We start from the raw sequence: 16,485 nt of genomic DNA, 5'->3' as shown, positions 1-16,485 counted from the left end.
AAAATTCATCATCCTTGTAGACTGTAAATTCCTTGTGGGCGGGGAACGGGTCTGCCACCTCTAATTATATTATACTTTCTCAAGTGCTTAGTACGGTGCTCTGCATACAGTAAGTGCTCAGTAAATACCATCGATTGAGTGATGGATTACTAAAAATGTTGGTATTTGGTAAGCGCTTACTATGTGCAGAGCGCTGTTCTAAGTGCTGGGGGAGATACAGGGTAATCAGGTTGTCCCACGTGAGGCTCACAGTCTTAATCCCCATTTTACAGACGAGGTAACTGAGGCACGGAGAAGTTAAGTGACTTGCCCACAGTCACCCAGCTGACAAGGGGCAGAGCCGGGATTCGAACCCATGACCTCTGACTCCCAAGCCCGTGCTCTTTCCGCTGAGCCACGCTGCTTCCCAAGCATTAGCAGAGTTGAGGTTAGCATGGGCTCGGACCTGGTTCACCCTCCTTGGTCGGGCCCAGTCCAAAAAGCAGGCTCGAGTTCGGCGATGGAAAAGGCCATTTGGCTGGGTTAGGTCTGCAAGTTTCACTCTGGGGGGGCAGACCTTCTTAACCATCCTGTCCTTCTGCCCGGGATTCCAGAAGTAGTGTGGCTCAGTGGAAAGACCACGGGCTGGGGAGTCAGAGGTCATGGGTTCTAATCCCGGATCCACCGCTTGTCAGCTGTGTGACCTTGGGCAAGTCACTTAACTTCTCTGTGCCTCAGTTACCTCATCTGTTAAATGAGGATTAAGACTGTGAGCCTCACGTGGGACAACCTGATCACCTTGTATCCCCCCAGTGCTTAGAACAGTGCTTCGCACAAGGTAAACGCTTAACAAATACCCAACTTTTTATTCTGGGCTCTAGCAGTCGGAGTCTGTACAGGTAGGCCACGCATGGTTCAGTCCACAGACTGGGGGGCATTCAATTTGGTGAGGTCCTCCCTCCCCTCATCTTTCGTCTCAAAGCCCAACACCTCTCCCTCACTTTCCCATCATTACCTCCTTTTTTTATGGTATTTCTTAAGCGCTTCCTATGTGCCTGATGCTGTACTAAGTCCTGGGGTTGAAACAAGCTAATCAGAATCTACAGTCTTAATCCTCATTATACAGATGACATAAGCGAGGCCAAGAGAAGTTAAGTGACTTGCCCAAGGTCACCCAGCAGATGTGTGGCAGAGCCAGGATTAGAACCCAGGACCTTCTGAGTCCCAGGCCCGTGCTCTATCCACAAAGCCATGCTGCTTCTCTGCTGTTTATGCGGAGGGAGTGTACTGTACTCTCCCAGAGCTCTGCACTCAGTAAACACTCAATAAATTCCACTGATTGAATGACTGAATGCAAACATGCCCATGTCTCCCCCATCCTAAAAAAACCCTCTCTCGACCCCACTTCCCCTTCCAGTTATCGTCTTATCTCCCTCCTACCCTTCCTTTCCAAACTCCTAGAACGAGTCGTCTACACTCGCTGGCTTGAATTCCTCAATTCCAACTCTCTCCCGGACTCACTCCAATCTGGCTTCCGTCCCCTCCACTCCACCGAAACTGCCCTCTCGAGGTCACCCATGACCTCCTTCTTACCAAATCCAATGGCTCCTACTCTATTCTAATCCTCCTCGACTTCTCAGCTGCCTTTGACACTGTCGACCATCCCCTTCTCCTCCACACTTTACCCCACCTTGGCTTCATGGACTCCGTCCTCTCCTGGTTCTCCTCTTATCTTTCTGGCCGTTCATTCTCAGTCTCCTTTGTGGTCTCCTCCCCCTCCCATCCCCTAACCGTAAGCGATCCTCAAGGGTCAGTTCTTGGCCCTCTTCTGTTCTCCATCTATACTCACTCCCTCGGTGAACTCATTCGCTCCCACGGCGTCAACTATCATCTCTATGCAGATGACACACAAGTCTACATCTCTGCCCCTGTTCGCTCCCCCTCCCTCCAGGCTCGTATCTCCTCCTGCCTCCAGGACGTCTCCACCAGGATGTCTGCCCACCACCTAAAACTCAACATGTCTACAACTGAGCTCCTTATCTTCCCTCTCAAACCCTGTCTTCTCCCTGTCACTGGGGACAGCACGACCATCCTTCCCGTCTCACAGGCCCGCAACCTTGGTGTCATCCTTGCCTCTGCTCTCTCATTCACACCACGCATCCAATCCGTCACCAAGACCTGCCGGTCTTCCCTTCATAATATCGCCAAGATCCACCCTTTCTTCTCCATCCAAATGGCTATTGTGCTGGTACAAGCTCTGATAATATCCTGGCTGGATTATTGTGTCAGCCTCTTCTCTGATCTCCCTTCCTCCCGTGTCTCCCCACTCCAGTCTATTCTTCATTCCACTTCCCGGATCATCTTCCTACAGAAATGCTCTGGGCATGTCACTCCCCTCCTCAAAAATCTCCAGTGGTTGACTATCAACTTTAGCACGAAACAAAAACTTCTCACTCTTGGCTTCAAAGCTCTCCATCCCCTTGCCCCCTCCTATACCTCACCTCCCTTCTTTCTACTGCCCACCTCGTTCACTCCGCTCCTCTGCTGCTTACTTCCTCACTGTCCCCCGTTCACGCCTATCCTGCCGTTGACCCCTGGCCCATGTCCAACCGCTGTCCTGGAATGCCCTCCCTCCTCACCTCCACCAACTAACTCTCTTCCCCTCTTCAAAGCCCTACTGAGAGCTCACCTACTCCAGGAGGCCTTCCCAGACTGAGCCCCCCTTTCCCTCTGCTCCCCCTCCCCCACCCTCTGCCCTTCCCCCTTCCCCTTCCCTCAGCATTGTGCTCATTCGTATATATTATTTATTACTCTATTTATTTTGTTAATAAGGTGTACATCTCCTTGATTCTATCTTGATGATGTTGTCTTGTTTTTGTTTTGTTCTGTTTTGCTTTGCTGTCTACCCCATTTAGGCTGTGAGCCCATCACTGGGCAGGGATTGTCTCTATCTGTTGCCGAATTGTACATTCCAAAAGCTTAGTACAGTGCTCTGCACATAGTAAGAGCTCAATAAATACTATTGAATGAATGAATGAATGATTGATTACACCACCACCATCCTCCCATCTCGCAAGCTGATAACATCCGCATTATCCTTTCAATAGTATTTATCCTCAACTCCTCTCTCTCTTTTTCAATGCACATATTCAGTTAGTCACCAAATCCTGTCCCTTCTTTTCTTTACAACATCTCCAGAATCCTCCCCTTCCTCTCCCTCCAACAAACTATGACCATATTGGTCCAAGCACTGGTCATATTCCATCTCTATTGCATCAGCCTCCTCACAGACCTCCCTGCCTCCTACCTCTCCCCTCTTCAATCCAGGGCTTCATTTTGCAGCCCAGATCATTTTTCTAAAAAATTCCTTTGCTCCCCTCTTCCCACTCTTCAATATCCTTCAATATCTATCCCTCTCCTCATCAAGCAGAAATGCCTGACCATACGTTTTACTGCAATCGATCGGTTCTCCCCTCCGGGATCGATCTCGCTTCTCCTCCATTACAAACCAGGCTCCTTCGCTGTTGACCTTTTCCTCACATCCTGCCTTCTGCCTGGAACTCCCTCCCTCTTCACATCTGGAGGAGGAGCAGGAGACCCCTGCTCTCCTCATCTTTAAACCCTGACCCAAATCACATCTGGTCCAGGAATCCTTCCCCGATGAATCTCTCATCTCTCTTCCCTGTTTTTCCCACCCTACTGCTATTCCAGCACTTTCTCATCAATTTAGCACTTTACTAACAGTAATAACGATGGTACTTGTTAAGCACTTACTACGTGTTAAGCACTGTTCTAAGTGCTGGGGAAGACGAATAATAATTATGGTACTTGTTAAGCACTTATTATGTGCCAAGCACTAAGTGCTGGGGTAGATACAAATCAATCGGGTTGGATGCAGTCCCTGTTCCACGTGCGGCTCATATTTTTAATCCCTATTTTACAGATGAGGTAACTGAAGCCCAGAGAAGTGAAGTGACTTGCCCAAAGTCACGCAGCAGACAAGTGGCAGAGCCGGGATTAGAACCCAGGTCCTTCTGACTTCCAGGCCCATGCGCTATCCACTAGACCACACTGCTTCTCAAGCAGCCGGAGTTGTTGGCAACTGTTTGGAGACCGAAACCGATGGATTCTGGTTTCACTTCTGTGTGGGATCAGGGTACCCGTGACCTCCCCGTCTCTAGAATATATTTTAGTGTCGATCTGACTCCCCACAGCCAGAGTGTAAGGATCTTGTCTGCCTCCTGCAGCCACATCAATCCGTTCCAGCACTACCAGGTTTCCAACCCTCTTCCTACTAACTCTAGAAGCAGCATGGCCTAATGGAAAGGACTCATGTCTGGGACTCAGGGGACCTGGGTTCTAATCTTCACTCTGCAACTTGCCTGCTGTGTGACCTTAGGCAAATCATCACTTAACTTCTCTGTGCCTCAGTTTCCTCAACTGTAAAATGAGGATCCGACACCCATCTTCCTCTTATGTAGACTGTGAGTCCCATGTGGATAGGGATCGCGTCAGATCTGATTTCATTCATTCTGATTTCATTCATTCATTCATTCATTCATTCATTCAATAGTATTTATTGAGCGCTTACTATGTGCAGAGCACTGTACTAAGTGCTTGGAATGTACAAATCGGTAACAGATAGAGACAGTCCCTGCCCTTCGACGGGCTTACAGTCTAATCAGGGGAGACAGACAGACAAGAACAACAGCAATAAATAGAATCAAGGGGATGAACCTCTCATTAAAACAATAGCAAATAAATAGAATCAAGGTGATGTACATCTCATTAACAAAATAAATAGTTATTTTTAACTATTAACTATTAACTCTTAACTGTTAACTATAAACTATTAACTATTTAACTATTAACAATAGCAAATAAATAGAATCAAGGTGATGTACATCTCATTAACAAAATAAATAGTTATATAAAATTGACTTCTATCTATCCCAGCACTGAGAAAAGTGCTTGACACACAGTGAGCACTTAATAAATATTATTATTATCATTATTATAACAATCCTCACGCTGCAGTTGCCGGCTCTGTGACCTCGGGCAAGTCGCTTCACTTTGCTGTTTCAGCTTAGTACCGTGCCCGGCACATAGTAAGCGCTTAACAAATACCAATTTCCTCATTTTGTAAAATGGGGGTTCGAAACCCGTTTTCTCTCTCCTCCTTAGACAGTGAGCCCGCTCTGGGGCAGGGTCAGTGCCTGACCTGATTATCTTGTATTTACCTAAGTTCTTAGTGCACAGCTTGACACAGAGCATGTGCTAAACAAATACCATTATTATTATTAATTTTCCTCTCTCAAATGCTTATTACAGAGCTCTGCACACAATAGGTGCTCAAGAAATACTACTGATTGATAGATTTCTGCTTCTTGCTCACAGAGCTATCTTTGTGAGAGAGAAAAAGTAGCCTTATGGGGGGAGATCAAAGGAAGAAAAGTTAAAGCTTTTGGAGCACAGGAGTTGCAGGTGATGAAATAAGGAGTGGGTTCAAATCCTGTGGAAGGCATCAGGGAAGAGAGATCCAGAGCACCAGGGGCTGCAGAGGTAATAATAAAAATAATAATAATTGTGAGATCTGTTAAGCGCTATGTGCCAGGCACTGTTCTAAGCACTGAGGTAAATTCAAGATAATCAGGTTGGACATAGTCCCTGTCCCACATAATAATAATAATAATAATGTTGGTATTTGTTAAGCACTTACTATGTGCCGAGCACTGTTCTAAGCGCTGGGGTAGATACAAGGCAATCAGGTTGTCCCACGCAGGGCTCACAGACTTCATCCCCATTTTACAGACGAGGGAACTGAGGCACAGAGAAGTGAAGTGACTTGCCCAAGGTCACGCTGACAAGTGGCAGAGCCGGGATTAGAACTCATGACCTCTGACTCCCAAGCCCGGGCTCTTTCCACTGAGCCATAGGGCTAATGGTCTGAAGTGCAAGTCACTTTACTTCTCTGTGCCTCGGTTCCCTCATCTGTAAAATATTTGTTAAGCACTTACTCTGTGCCAAGCACTGTTCTAAGCACTGAGGTAGATACAAGGAAATCAGGTTGTCCCACGTGGGGCTCACAGTCTTAATCCCCATTTTACAGATGAGGTAACTGAGGCACAGAGAAGTGAAGTGCCTTGCCCAAAGTCACACAGCTGACAAGTGGCGGATCCAGGATTAGAACCCATGGCCTCTGACTCCCAAGCCCATGCTCTTTCCACTAAGCCAAGCAAATGGGGATTTAGAGTGTGAGCCTCATGCGGGACAGGGACTGGGTCCAACTCAATTACCTTGTACCTACCCCAGGGCTTGGTACAGTGACTGGCACATAATAGGTGCTTAACAAATACCACAATAACAACAATAATTGTTATTATTACTATTATTATTAATCCCCATTTTACAGATGAGGGAACTGAGGCCTAGAGAAGTGAAGTGACTGGCCCAAGGTCACACAGCAGATAAGTGGCGGGGCCGGGATTAGAACCCAGGTCCTTCTGAATCCCAGGCCCGTCCTCTACCTACTAGGCCAAGCTGCTTCGCTTGGTGGGTGGCAGACATAAGGAAGGACCCTGGTGTAATAGCCAGGAGGAAATATGTTGTTCTCAACAAGTCCAGCTCAGGTGGCCAGAACCTTACTGCTAATGGGGGAAGAGCAAACTGGACAAGACCCAGAAACCACCACCTACCAAATACCACAATTTTCACTGTCATCATTAGCCATGCAGAGTTAAACTAATTACATGTTTATAATAAAATATGCAGTGGCTGAACTAATTATATGGGAAGATACATACCAGCCGTAATCTAAGCTATTAAAGTCTGGTTTATACATGCAAGCTTAACATTTTAAGGCAATCTTAGTCACATCTAATTTTCTTCTGGGTCCAAGGTGAGCAAAAATCAACGCCAGGTGTGGAGTAAATAAAATTGTCAACATCTCTAATAATAATAATAATAATAATGATGGCATTTGTTAAGCACTTACTAGGTGCAAAGCTCTGTTCTAAGCGCTGGAGAGGATACATGATAATCAGGTTGTCCCCCGTGGGGCTCATAGCCTTCATCCCCATTTTACAGATGATTTAACTGAGGCACCGAGAAGTCAAGTGACTTGCCCAAAGTCACACAGCTGACAAGCAGCTGAGCCGGGATTTGAAACCCATGACCTCTGACCTCTGACTCTGAGCCCGGGCTCTTTCCACTGAGCCACGCTGCTTCTCTCACGGGGGGTGCAATGGGAAAAACATTTTATGGCCGGTAGGATTTTTCAGGCTATTTTATCAGCCTGCTCGCTGACCTCCCTGCCTCCCATCTCTCCCCCTCCAAGACCATACTTCGCTCCTCTGCCTGGGTCATTTTTCTTGAAAAAAAATCCAGTTTACATTTCCCCATTCCTATAGAACTTCCAGTGGTTGCCAGTCCTCCTCTGCATCAAACAGAAAGTCCTTACCTTTGACTTTAAGGCACTCAATCAGCTCCCCTCTCCTATCTAACATCGCTGATCTCCTACTACGCCCCAACCTGCACACTTCACTCCTCTAATTCACTCAATAGTATTTATTGAGCGCTTACTATGCGCAGAGCACTGTACTAAGCGCTTGGAATGTACAAATGGGCAACAGATAGAGACAATCCCTGCCGTTTGACGGGCTTACAGTCTAATCTAGTCCTCTAATGCCAACCCTCTCTCTGTACCACGATCTCGTCTATCTCAATGCTGACCCGTTGCCCACAGCCTCCTCAGGCCTGGACTTCCCATCCCCTTCATATCCCCTTGGAGAAGCAGCATGACTTAGTGGATAGAGCCTGGGCCTGGGACTCAGAAGGTCATGGGTTCTAATGCCGATTCGGCCACTTGTCTGCTGCGTGACCTTCGGCAAGTCGTTTCACTTCTCTGTAACTAGATCCCCTCATCTCTAAAATGGGGATCGAGATCGCAAGCCCCATAGGGGACAAGGACTCTGTCCAACCCGATTTGCTTGTATCCACCCCAGCGCTTAGTACAGTGCCTGGCACAGAGTAAGTGCTTAGCAAATACCATAATTATTATTATTATTATCCAAAAATTCACCCCCTCTTCACTTTCCAAACCTTCCTAATGTCACATCTCCTCCAAGAGGTCCTCCCCGACGAAGCCCTTATTTACCTTCCCACCCTCTTCTCTTATCACTTCTTATGCATTTGGATCTATCACTCTTAAGCATTCGATATTTACCCTATCCCATCCCCACAGCATTTATGTACATCTCCTTATACTCTGTCATTTTTCCTGTCTGCAACTGATTTAAAATCTGTCTCCCCCTCTAGCCTTTAAGATCTTTGTGAGCAGGGACTCTCTGACAACTCTACTGTATTGTACTTTCCTAAGAGCTCAGCACATTGCAAACTACCCAGTAAGTGCTCAAGAAACACCAGGGAGTAATTGATTTATTAGGCTTGCAAGGCTGCAAGCTGTACCACTGGCTTTATGAGTGTGGGACAATTCTAAATTTTCTGAATGCAAGAATCTTCTCTACTGTACTTCATTCATTCATTTGTACTTATTGAGCAGAACACTGTACTACTTGCTTGGGAGAGTCATTCATTCGTTCATTTATTCATTCAGTAGCATTTATTGAGCATTTATTATGTGCAGAGCACTGTAAAAATAAATGCAATAAATTATGGTACTTGTGAAGTTCTTACTATGTGCCAAGCACTGTGATAGATACAAGTTAATCAAGTTGGACACTGTCCCTGTCCCACATTGGGCTCACACTCTTAATCCCCATTTGTTACAGATGAGGTAACTCAGGCACAGAGGAGTGAAGTGACTTACCCGAGGTCACAGAGCAGACAAGTGGTGGAGCCGGGATTAGAACCCATGACCTTCTGACTCCCTGGCTTGTGCTCTATCCCCTACACCATGCTGCTTCTCTCTCTTAAGCGCTTGAGGGAGTACAACATAACAGTAAACAGACACATTCCCTGCCCACAAAGAGCTTTTCATAATCCAGAGGACAGGGTTTTCTGAGTGCTCCCTTAAGATGACCTTGCTTTTTGGTTTCTGGAAATTCCAGCTAGCACAGAGATGATCTCTCTGGTAGCTTAGCACTACGGTCAGTGCGTTCAAACAGTACCAGTGGACCCTGCTCAGAGAGGCTGTGACCTAACTAAGCTCACCACAGAGGCTCCAGAAAAGGAGTGCTTGGCTCCATGTTCCCGTTAGGGACCCCGATTTAAAATAGTCTCCTTGTCTTGTCTTATGCCGTCGAGTCGTTTTTGACCCATAGTGACTCCACGGACCCATCTCTCCCAGAACACTTCCCTCTCCATTTGCCATCGGTCCGGTAGTGGATCCAGAGTTTTCTTGGTAAAAATACGAAAGTGGTTTACCATTGCCGCCTTCTACGCAGTAAACTCAAGTCTCCGTACTCTACTCTCTCCCCTGCCGCTGCTGCCCAGCATGGGGGAATTTTGACTTGTAGCCGATGGCCTGCCACTCACTAGCCACTTCCTAGGCTAGGAATGGAACAGGTAGGCCTCTGGTTGACTCTCCCTCCCTTAGCCGAGACTGGTAGGGTACTGGAAACTCTCCAGGTGTGACTCTGAGAGGGGAAAATAGTCTCCTAGAGAGACCAAATCCAGTCTCCTCCTATTTGCCAAGGGTTTTCCTAGCCCTCCTTCCTAGCCACACTCTCAAAGCTCCTCTCTACCCTCCCTGCCCTCATGGAAGCAGCGTGGCTCAGTGGAAAGAGCACGGGCAGGGGAGTCCGAGGTCATGAGTTCAAATCCCAGCTCTGTCACTTGTCAGCTGTATGACTGTGGGCAAGTCACTTAACTTCTCTGTGCCTCAGTTACCTCATCGGTAAAATGGGGATTAACTGTGAGCCTCACGTGGGACAACCTGATGACCCTGTATCTACCCCAGCACTTAGAACAGTGCTCGGCACATAGTAAGCATTTAACAAATACCAACATTATTATTATTATGCTGACTTTTCACTTTGCTCCTATATTTATTATTATTATTGTTAATACTAATACTCATGTCTGCTGTGACCTTGGGCAAGTCATTGAACTTCTATGAACCTCAGATACCTTATCTGTAAAATGGGTATCGAGACTGTGAGCCCCACATGGGACAGGGACTGTGTTTGAGCTGATTTGCTTGCATCAGCCCCAGCGCTTAGTGCAGTGTCTGGCATATAGTAGGGGAGGCAGCGTGGCTCAGTGGAAAGAGCCTGGGTTTCGGAATCACAGGTCTTGGGTTTGACTCCAGGCTCTGCCCCTTGTCAGCTGTGTGACTGTGGGCAAGACACTTAACTTCTCTGTGCCACAGTTACCTCATCTGTAAAATGGGGATTAAGACTGCGAGCCTCATGTGGGACAACCGGATTAGCCTGTATCTACCCCAGTGCTTAGAACAGTGCTCTGCACATAGTAAGTGCTTAACAAATACCAACATTTTTATTATATTATTATTAAGCGCTTAACAAATACCATCATCATTATTATGATCTATGTAATAGGGATTAAATCCTCCTCCCTTCTACTTAGACTGTGAGCCTCAGGTTGGACAGGGACTGTGTTCAAACTGACTATAATAATGTTGGTATTTGTAAAGCGCTTACTATGTGCAAAACACTGTTCTAAGCACTTTGGGGATACAGGGTGATCAGGTTGTCCCACATGGGGCTCACAGTTTTAATCCCCATTTTACAGATGAGGTAACTGAGGCACAGAGAAGTTAAGTGACTTGCCCAAAGTTACACAGCTGGCAAGCAGAGGAGCCAGGATTAGAACCCATGACCTCTGACTTCCAAGCCCAGGCTCTTTCCACTGAGTCACGCTGCTTCTCTTTTATCTTCTCTTCTATCTACCACAGTGCTTGGCACATGGTAAGTGCTTAACAAGTACAGCTAAAAAAATGTTATATTTTAGTGGAGAGTGGCTGCAGAGTGATTGCTGGGGGAGAATCTATAGAATCAGAACTGGCCCATGGCCTCCTAGGATGCCTTATTTCAAACTGTCAGACCCAGTTGAAAGAGTAGCCTGGTGGAGGAAGTAATAATAATAACCAGGGTATCTGTCAAGCACCTACTACGTGCCAGACACTGTACTCAGCCCTAGGGTCGATACATGCAAATTGGATTGGACACAGTCCCTGTCCCACATGGGACTCACAGTCCTCATCCCTATTTCACAGATGCGGTAACTGAGACAAAGAGAAATTAGGTGACTTGCCCGAGGTCTCACGGCAGACAAGTGGCAGAGCTGGGATTAGAAGCCTGGTCCTATTGACTCCCAGACCCGTTCTGTTTCTTGTCACTTTCCCTCACCCATCCTCCTTCCGAACTCTCGATTCATCTTGGATTTCCCAGTGAGAAAGATAAAGTCGGTCCAGCCCTACACAGAACCCTTCGTCTCCAGGAGACAAGGGCCGGCATTGGCATCTAGTGGTTAAATCACTGGACCCATCATCTCCAGCAGACAGGGGCCACTAAGAGGTCAAATGATTGGACCACCTACCCTCTTTCCCTCTGTTGCCCCTTCTTCCTCACACCTACTTTTTCCTTCCCCATCTTTAACCTTTCTCCTCCTACCCATCCTTCTACCCCAAACTATTTATCACTCATTTCCACCCACCCCCAAATTCTTCTTCCATTATAATGAAATAACACGGCCTAGGCACTCAGTACCCCAACAACTCCCTCCCCTACTTTCCCATCCTTCTCTGCAGTATCCTCAGAGGAGATCTCCTCCCTCCTCGCAAGTGCCACCCCCTCCACCTGCGCCTCGGACCCCATTCCCTCTCACCTTCTTAAAACCATCGCCCCTGCCCTCCTCCCTTCCTTAACTTCTATTTTTAACCACTCAATCTCCAAGGGCTCCTTCCCCTCTGCCTTCAAACATGCCCACGTCTCCCCCATCCTAAAAAAACCCGCTCTTGACCCCACTTCCCCCTCCAGTTATCGTCCTATCTCCCTACTACCCTTCCTTTCCAAAATCTTAGAACGAGTCGTCTACAATCGATGCCTAGAATTCCTTAACTCCCATTCTCTCCTAGACCCCCTCCAATCTGGCTTCCGTCCCCTCCACTCTACCGAGACTGCTCTCTCTAAGGTCACCCATGACCTCCTTCTTGCCAAATCCAATGGCTCCTACTCCATTCTGATCCTCCCTGACCTCTCTGCTGCCTTTGACACTGTCGACCATCCCCTCCTCCTCCATACCTTATCTCACCTTGGCTTCATGGACTCTGTCCTCTCCTGGTTCTCCTCTTACCTCTCTGGCCGATCATTCTCGGTCTCCTACGCTGGAGCCTCCTCCCCCTCCCATCCTTTAACTGTTGGAGTTCCTCAAGGGTCAGTTCTTGGCCCTCTTCTGTTCTCCATTTACACTCACTCCCTCGGTGAACTCATCCGCTCTCACGGCTTTGACTACCATCTCTACGCAGATGACACGCAGATCTACATCTCCGCCCCTGTCCTCTCCCCCTCCCTTCAGGCTCGCATCTCCTCCTGCCTCCGGGACGTCTCCACCTGGATGGCGGCCCGCCACCTAAAACTCAACATGAGCAAGACTGAGCTCCTCATCTTCCCTCCCAAGCCCGGTCCGCTCCCAGACTTCTCCGTCACCGTGGATGGCACGACCATCCTTCCCGTCTCTCAGGCCCGCAATCTCGGTGTCATCCTTGACTCGTCCCTCTCGTTCACCCCACACATCCTATCCGTTACCAAGACCTGCCGGTTTCACCTCTACAATATCGCCAAGATCCGCCCTTTCCTCTCCACCCAAACGGCTACCTTACTATTACAGGCTCTCGTTATATCCCGGCTAGACTACTGTGTCAGCCTTCTCTCTGACCTCTCTTCCTCCTCTCTCGCCCCGCTCCGGTCTATTCTTCACTCCGCTGCCCGGCTCATCTTCCTGCAGAAACGATCTGGGCATGTCACTCCCCTTCTTAAACAACTCCAGTGGTTGCCTATCGACCTCCGCTCCAAACAAAAACTCCTCACTCTAGGCTTCAAGGCTCTCCATCACCTTGCCCCTTCCTACCTCTCCTCCCTTCTCTCTTTCTACCGCCCACCCCGCACGCTCCGCTCCTCTGCCGCCCACCTCCTCGCCGTCCCTCGGTCTCGCCTATCCCGCCGTCGACCCCTGGGTCACGTCCTCCCGCGGTCCTGGAACGCCCTCCCTCCTCACCTCCGCCAAACTGATTCTCTTTCCCTCTTCAAAACCTTACTTAAAAATCACCTCCTCCAAGAGGCCTTCCCAGACTGAGCTCCTCTTCCCCCTCTACTCCCTCTGCCATCCCCCCTTTACCTCTCCGCAGCTAAAGCCTCATTTTCCCCTTTTCCCTCTGCTCCTCCACCTCTCCCTTCCCATCCCCACAGCACTGTACTCGTCCGCCCAACTGTATATATTTTCGTTACCCTATTTATTTTGTTAATGAATTGTACATCGCCTTGATTCTATTTAGTTGCCATTGTTTTTACGAGATGTTCTTCCCCTTGACGCTGTTTAGTGCCATTGTTCTTGTCTGTCCGTCTCCCCCGATTAGACTGTAAGCCCGTCAAACGGCAGGGACTGTCTCTATCTGTTGCCGACTTGTTCATCCCAAGCGCTTAGTACAGTGCTCTGCACATAGTAAGCGCTCAATAAATACTATTGAATGAATTGAATGAATGAATAAACGCTCAATAAATACCAGTGATTGATTGAGTAAAAGGTATCCATCCTCTCCTTTTCTTGCTCCTCTGACTCCTCTCTTCCCTTGCTTGCGCCTTCCTCTTCTTTTTACCCAGGTCTTATTTTCTTTGTTCCGCTCATCATTTTATTTCCTTTCATGTGTCTTCCTTCTTTGTAGTTTCTTCCTTCCTCCTACTTATGGTGTCCCACTTCGCTTCTCCTTTTTCCACCCTCCTGCTTTCTATTCTGTTTTCCTACTCCTTGCTCCCCAGTTCCTATCCAGTTCTTTACCTTCTTCTTCCTTCTGCTTCCTCCATTCTGGGGGCAGCTCTTTCCTCTCACTTCGGAAAGCCAACCTCGGCTTCTTGTTTTTTTGGCGGATTTTTCAGTAGTGCCTGGAGCACGTCATAATAATCATATTGGTGGTATTTAAGAGTTTATTATGTGCCAGACACTGTGCTTAAGCACTGGGGCAGATATAGGATAATCAGGTAGGACATAATCTCATTCCCCCACAGGGTTCACAGTCAATGGGAAGGGAGAAGAAGCATGACCTAAGGGAAAGACCTTGGGGCTCTAAGATGGAGGACTTGGGTTTTAATACTCCCTCTGCCACTTGCCTTGGGCAAGTCACTTAACTTTTCCATACCTCAGTTTCCTCATCTGAAAAAATATCTATTTTCCCCCTTAGGCCCCTTAACTCTACTGCATTGCAAATAACAAGGATAACCATGATAATAAGCAGCGTGGCTTAGTGGAAAGAGAACGGGCTTGGGAGTCAGAGGTCATGGGTTGTAATCCCAGCTCTGCCGCTTGTCAGCTGTGTGACTTTTGGCAAGTCACTTCACTTCTCTGTGTCTCAGTTACTTCATTTGTAAAATGGGGATTAAGACTGTGAGCCCTACGTGGGACAACCTGATCACCTTGTATCCCCCTACCTCTTAGAACAGTGCTTTGCACATAGTAAGCACTTAACAAATACCAGCATTATTATTATTAATTATATTAATAATAATTGTGGTATTTGTTAACTGTTTACTATGTTTCAAGCCCTGAACTAAGTGCTGGGATAGATATAAGATGATCAGGTTCCACAAGCTTGGCACATTATAAGTGCTAAATAAATACCATCATTATTATTATTATTATTACAGTCTAAGTAGGAGGCAGAGCCGGCATTGAATCCCCTGACTTTCCTGAAGTCACAAAGCAGGCATTAAGATTGTGAGCATCATGTGCGACAGGGACTGTGTCCAACCCGATTATTTTTTCTCTACCCCAACATTTAGAATAGTTGCTAGCACCTAGTAAGCGCTTGATAAAAACCATAAACAAAAGGTATGCGGTGGAGCCAGGATTAGAAGCCAGATCCTCTGACTCTCAGGCTCGTGCTCTTTCCCCTAGGTCACGCTGCTTTCCCAAGCGCTTAGTTCAGTGCTCTGTCCATTGCAAGCACTCAGTGAATACTATCGATTGATTGATGAAGAGGAGGCGGTGGCAAGGCCAGGGGTCTCTCCTGCCATATGGTGCCCTCCAAGCGCCCTTGGATCCTGCCCCACTGGGCAGCCTTAGAGGTCTGGCAAGGAGGGGGCAAGCAAGGGGTCTCCTGTCAGCCGGGTTGGCAGCCCTGAAATGAAAACGGGGCCAGCCCCCGCCCCCTCTATTGTACTTATTGAGCACTTACTGTATGCGGAGCACTGTACTAAGTGCTTGGGAGAGTACAATCTAATGATATAACAGACACATTCCCTTCCTACAACGAGCTTACAGTCTAGAAGACTGCAAGGACATCTAGAAGGCATCTCAGAGAAGCAGCAAGGGGTGGTGGATAGAGCACAGTCCTAAGAGTCAGGTTATGGGTTCTAAACCCAGCTCTGCCACTTGTCTACTGTGTGACCTTAGGTAAGTCACTTCACTTCTCTGGGTCTCAGTTCCCTCATCTGGAAGATGGGGATTGAGGTTGAAATCCCCACATGGGACAGGGACTGGGTCCAACCCGATTGACTTGTATCCATCCCAGCGCTTAGAACAGCGCCTGGCACAGAGTAAGCACTTTACAAATACCATAATTATGATTATTATCATCTCGCTCAAGCCTGAGGAGCAGAGGCTGCTGTTCGGACCCTCTGACCCACACGCTCACTTCCATCCACCCCCCGCCTGTTCTGAGGAATCCCTCCTCACCGTCCTGGCACTCCTGCGCCCACAAAGCGGAGCAGATGCCAGCTGGCATCGAATCACCCCCACACCATCCCCCTGACAGCCAAGAAAAGTCCTTCAGAAAAAGTTGGCCCCTTAGAGGTGGATTCAGACTCTTCTCCTAATCATAATAAGAATTATGATATTTGTTAAGCTCTTACTATGTGTCAAACACTCTTCTAAGCACTGGGGTAGATGAACAATAATCAGGTTGGACACTGTCCCTGTCCCACATGGGGCTCGCGGTCTTAATCCCCATTTTATTGATGAAGTAACTGAGGCACAAAGAAGTTAAGTGACTTGCCCAAGGTCCCATAACAGACAAGTTGGGGAGACGGGATTAGAAGCCATGTTCTCTATCTCCCAAGCCCATGCTCTTGCCACGGTGTCATCTGCTGCTTCTTTTCCTGCCTGCAACCACCTTCTTCGATCCCTTCCTGCCAGGATCAAAATAGAAAAAGAAATGCGCCTTTCTCTAAACAGTCTCGGCCCGCTTCCAGCATCCCGCAGGTATTGAGAGATGGTGTCTTTCCTCGATCTTGCCAACGCGTGGCTTTGGCGGGCTGCTGGTTCGATGTCACTGCTGAGGTGGGAGACAAGGGGGTAGCCGGGAACTCCTCCCGC

General features: G+C 47.8%; 1 protein-coding gene across 1 annotated transcript in view; it reads right to left on the bottom strand.

Annotated features, from left to right (window-relative positions):
• Window positions 1-16,485, bottom strand: part of PIK3AP1 (phosphoinositide-3-kinase adaptor protein 1) — a 137,426-nt gene that overhangs the window by 48,657 nt on the left and 72,284 nt on the right. The gene's annotated exons all lie outside the window — the stretch shown is intronic.

The sequence above is a fragment of the Ornithorhynchus anatinus genome, chromosome 3 (genome assembly GCF_004115215.2).
Source record: "Ornithorhynchus anatinus isolate Pmale09 chromosome 3, mOrnAna1.pri.v4, whole genome shotgun sequence".
In the NCBI taxonomy this organism is placed as follows: domain Eukaryota; kingdom Metazoa; phylum Chordata; class Mammalia; order Monotremata; family Ornithorhynchidae; genus Ornithorhynchus; species Ornithorhynchus anatinus.
This window is presented reverse-complemented; position numbering and strand designations above follow the sequence as displayed.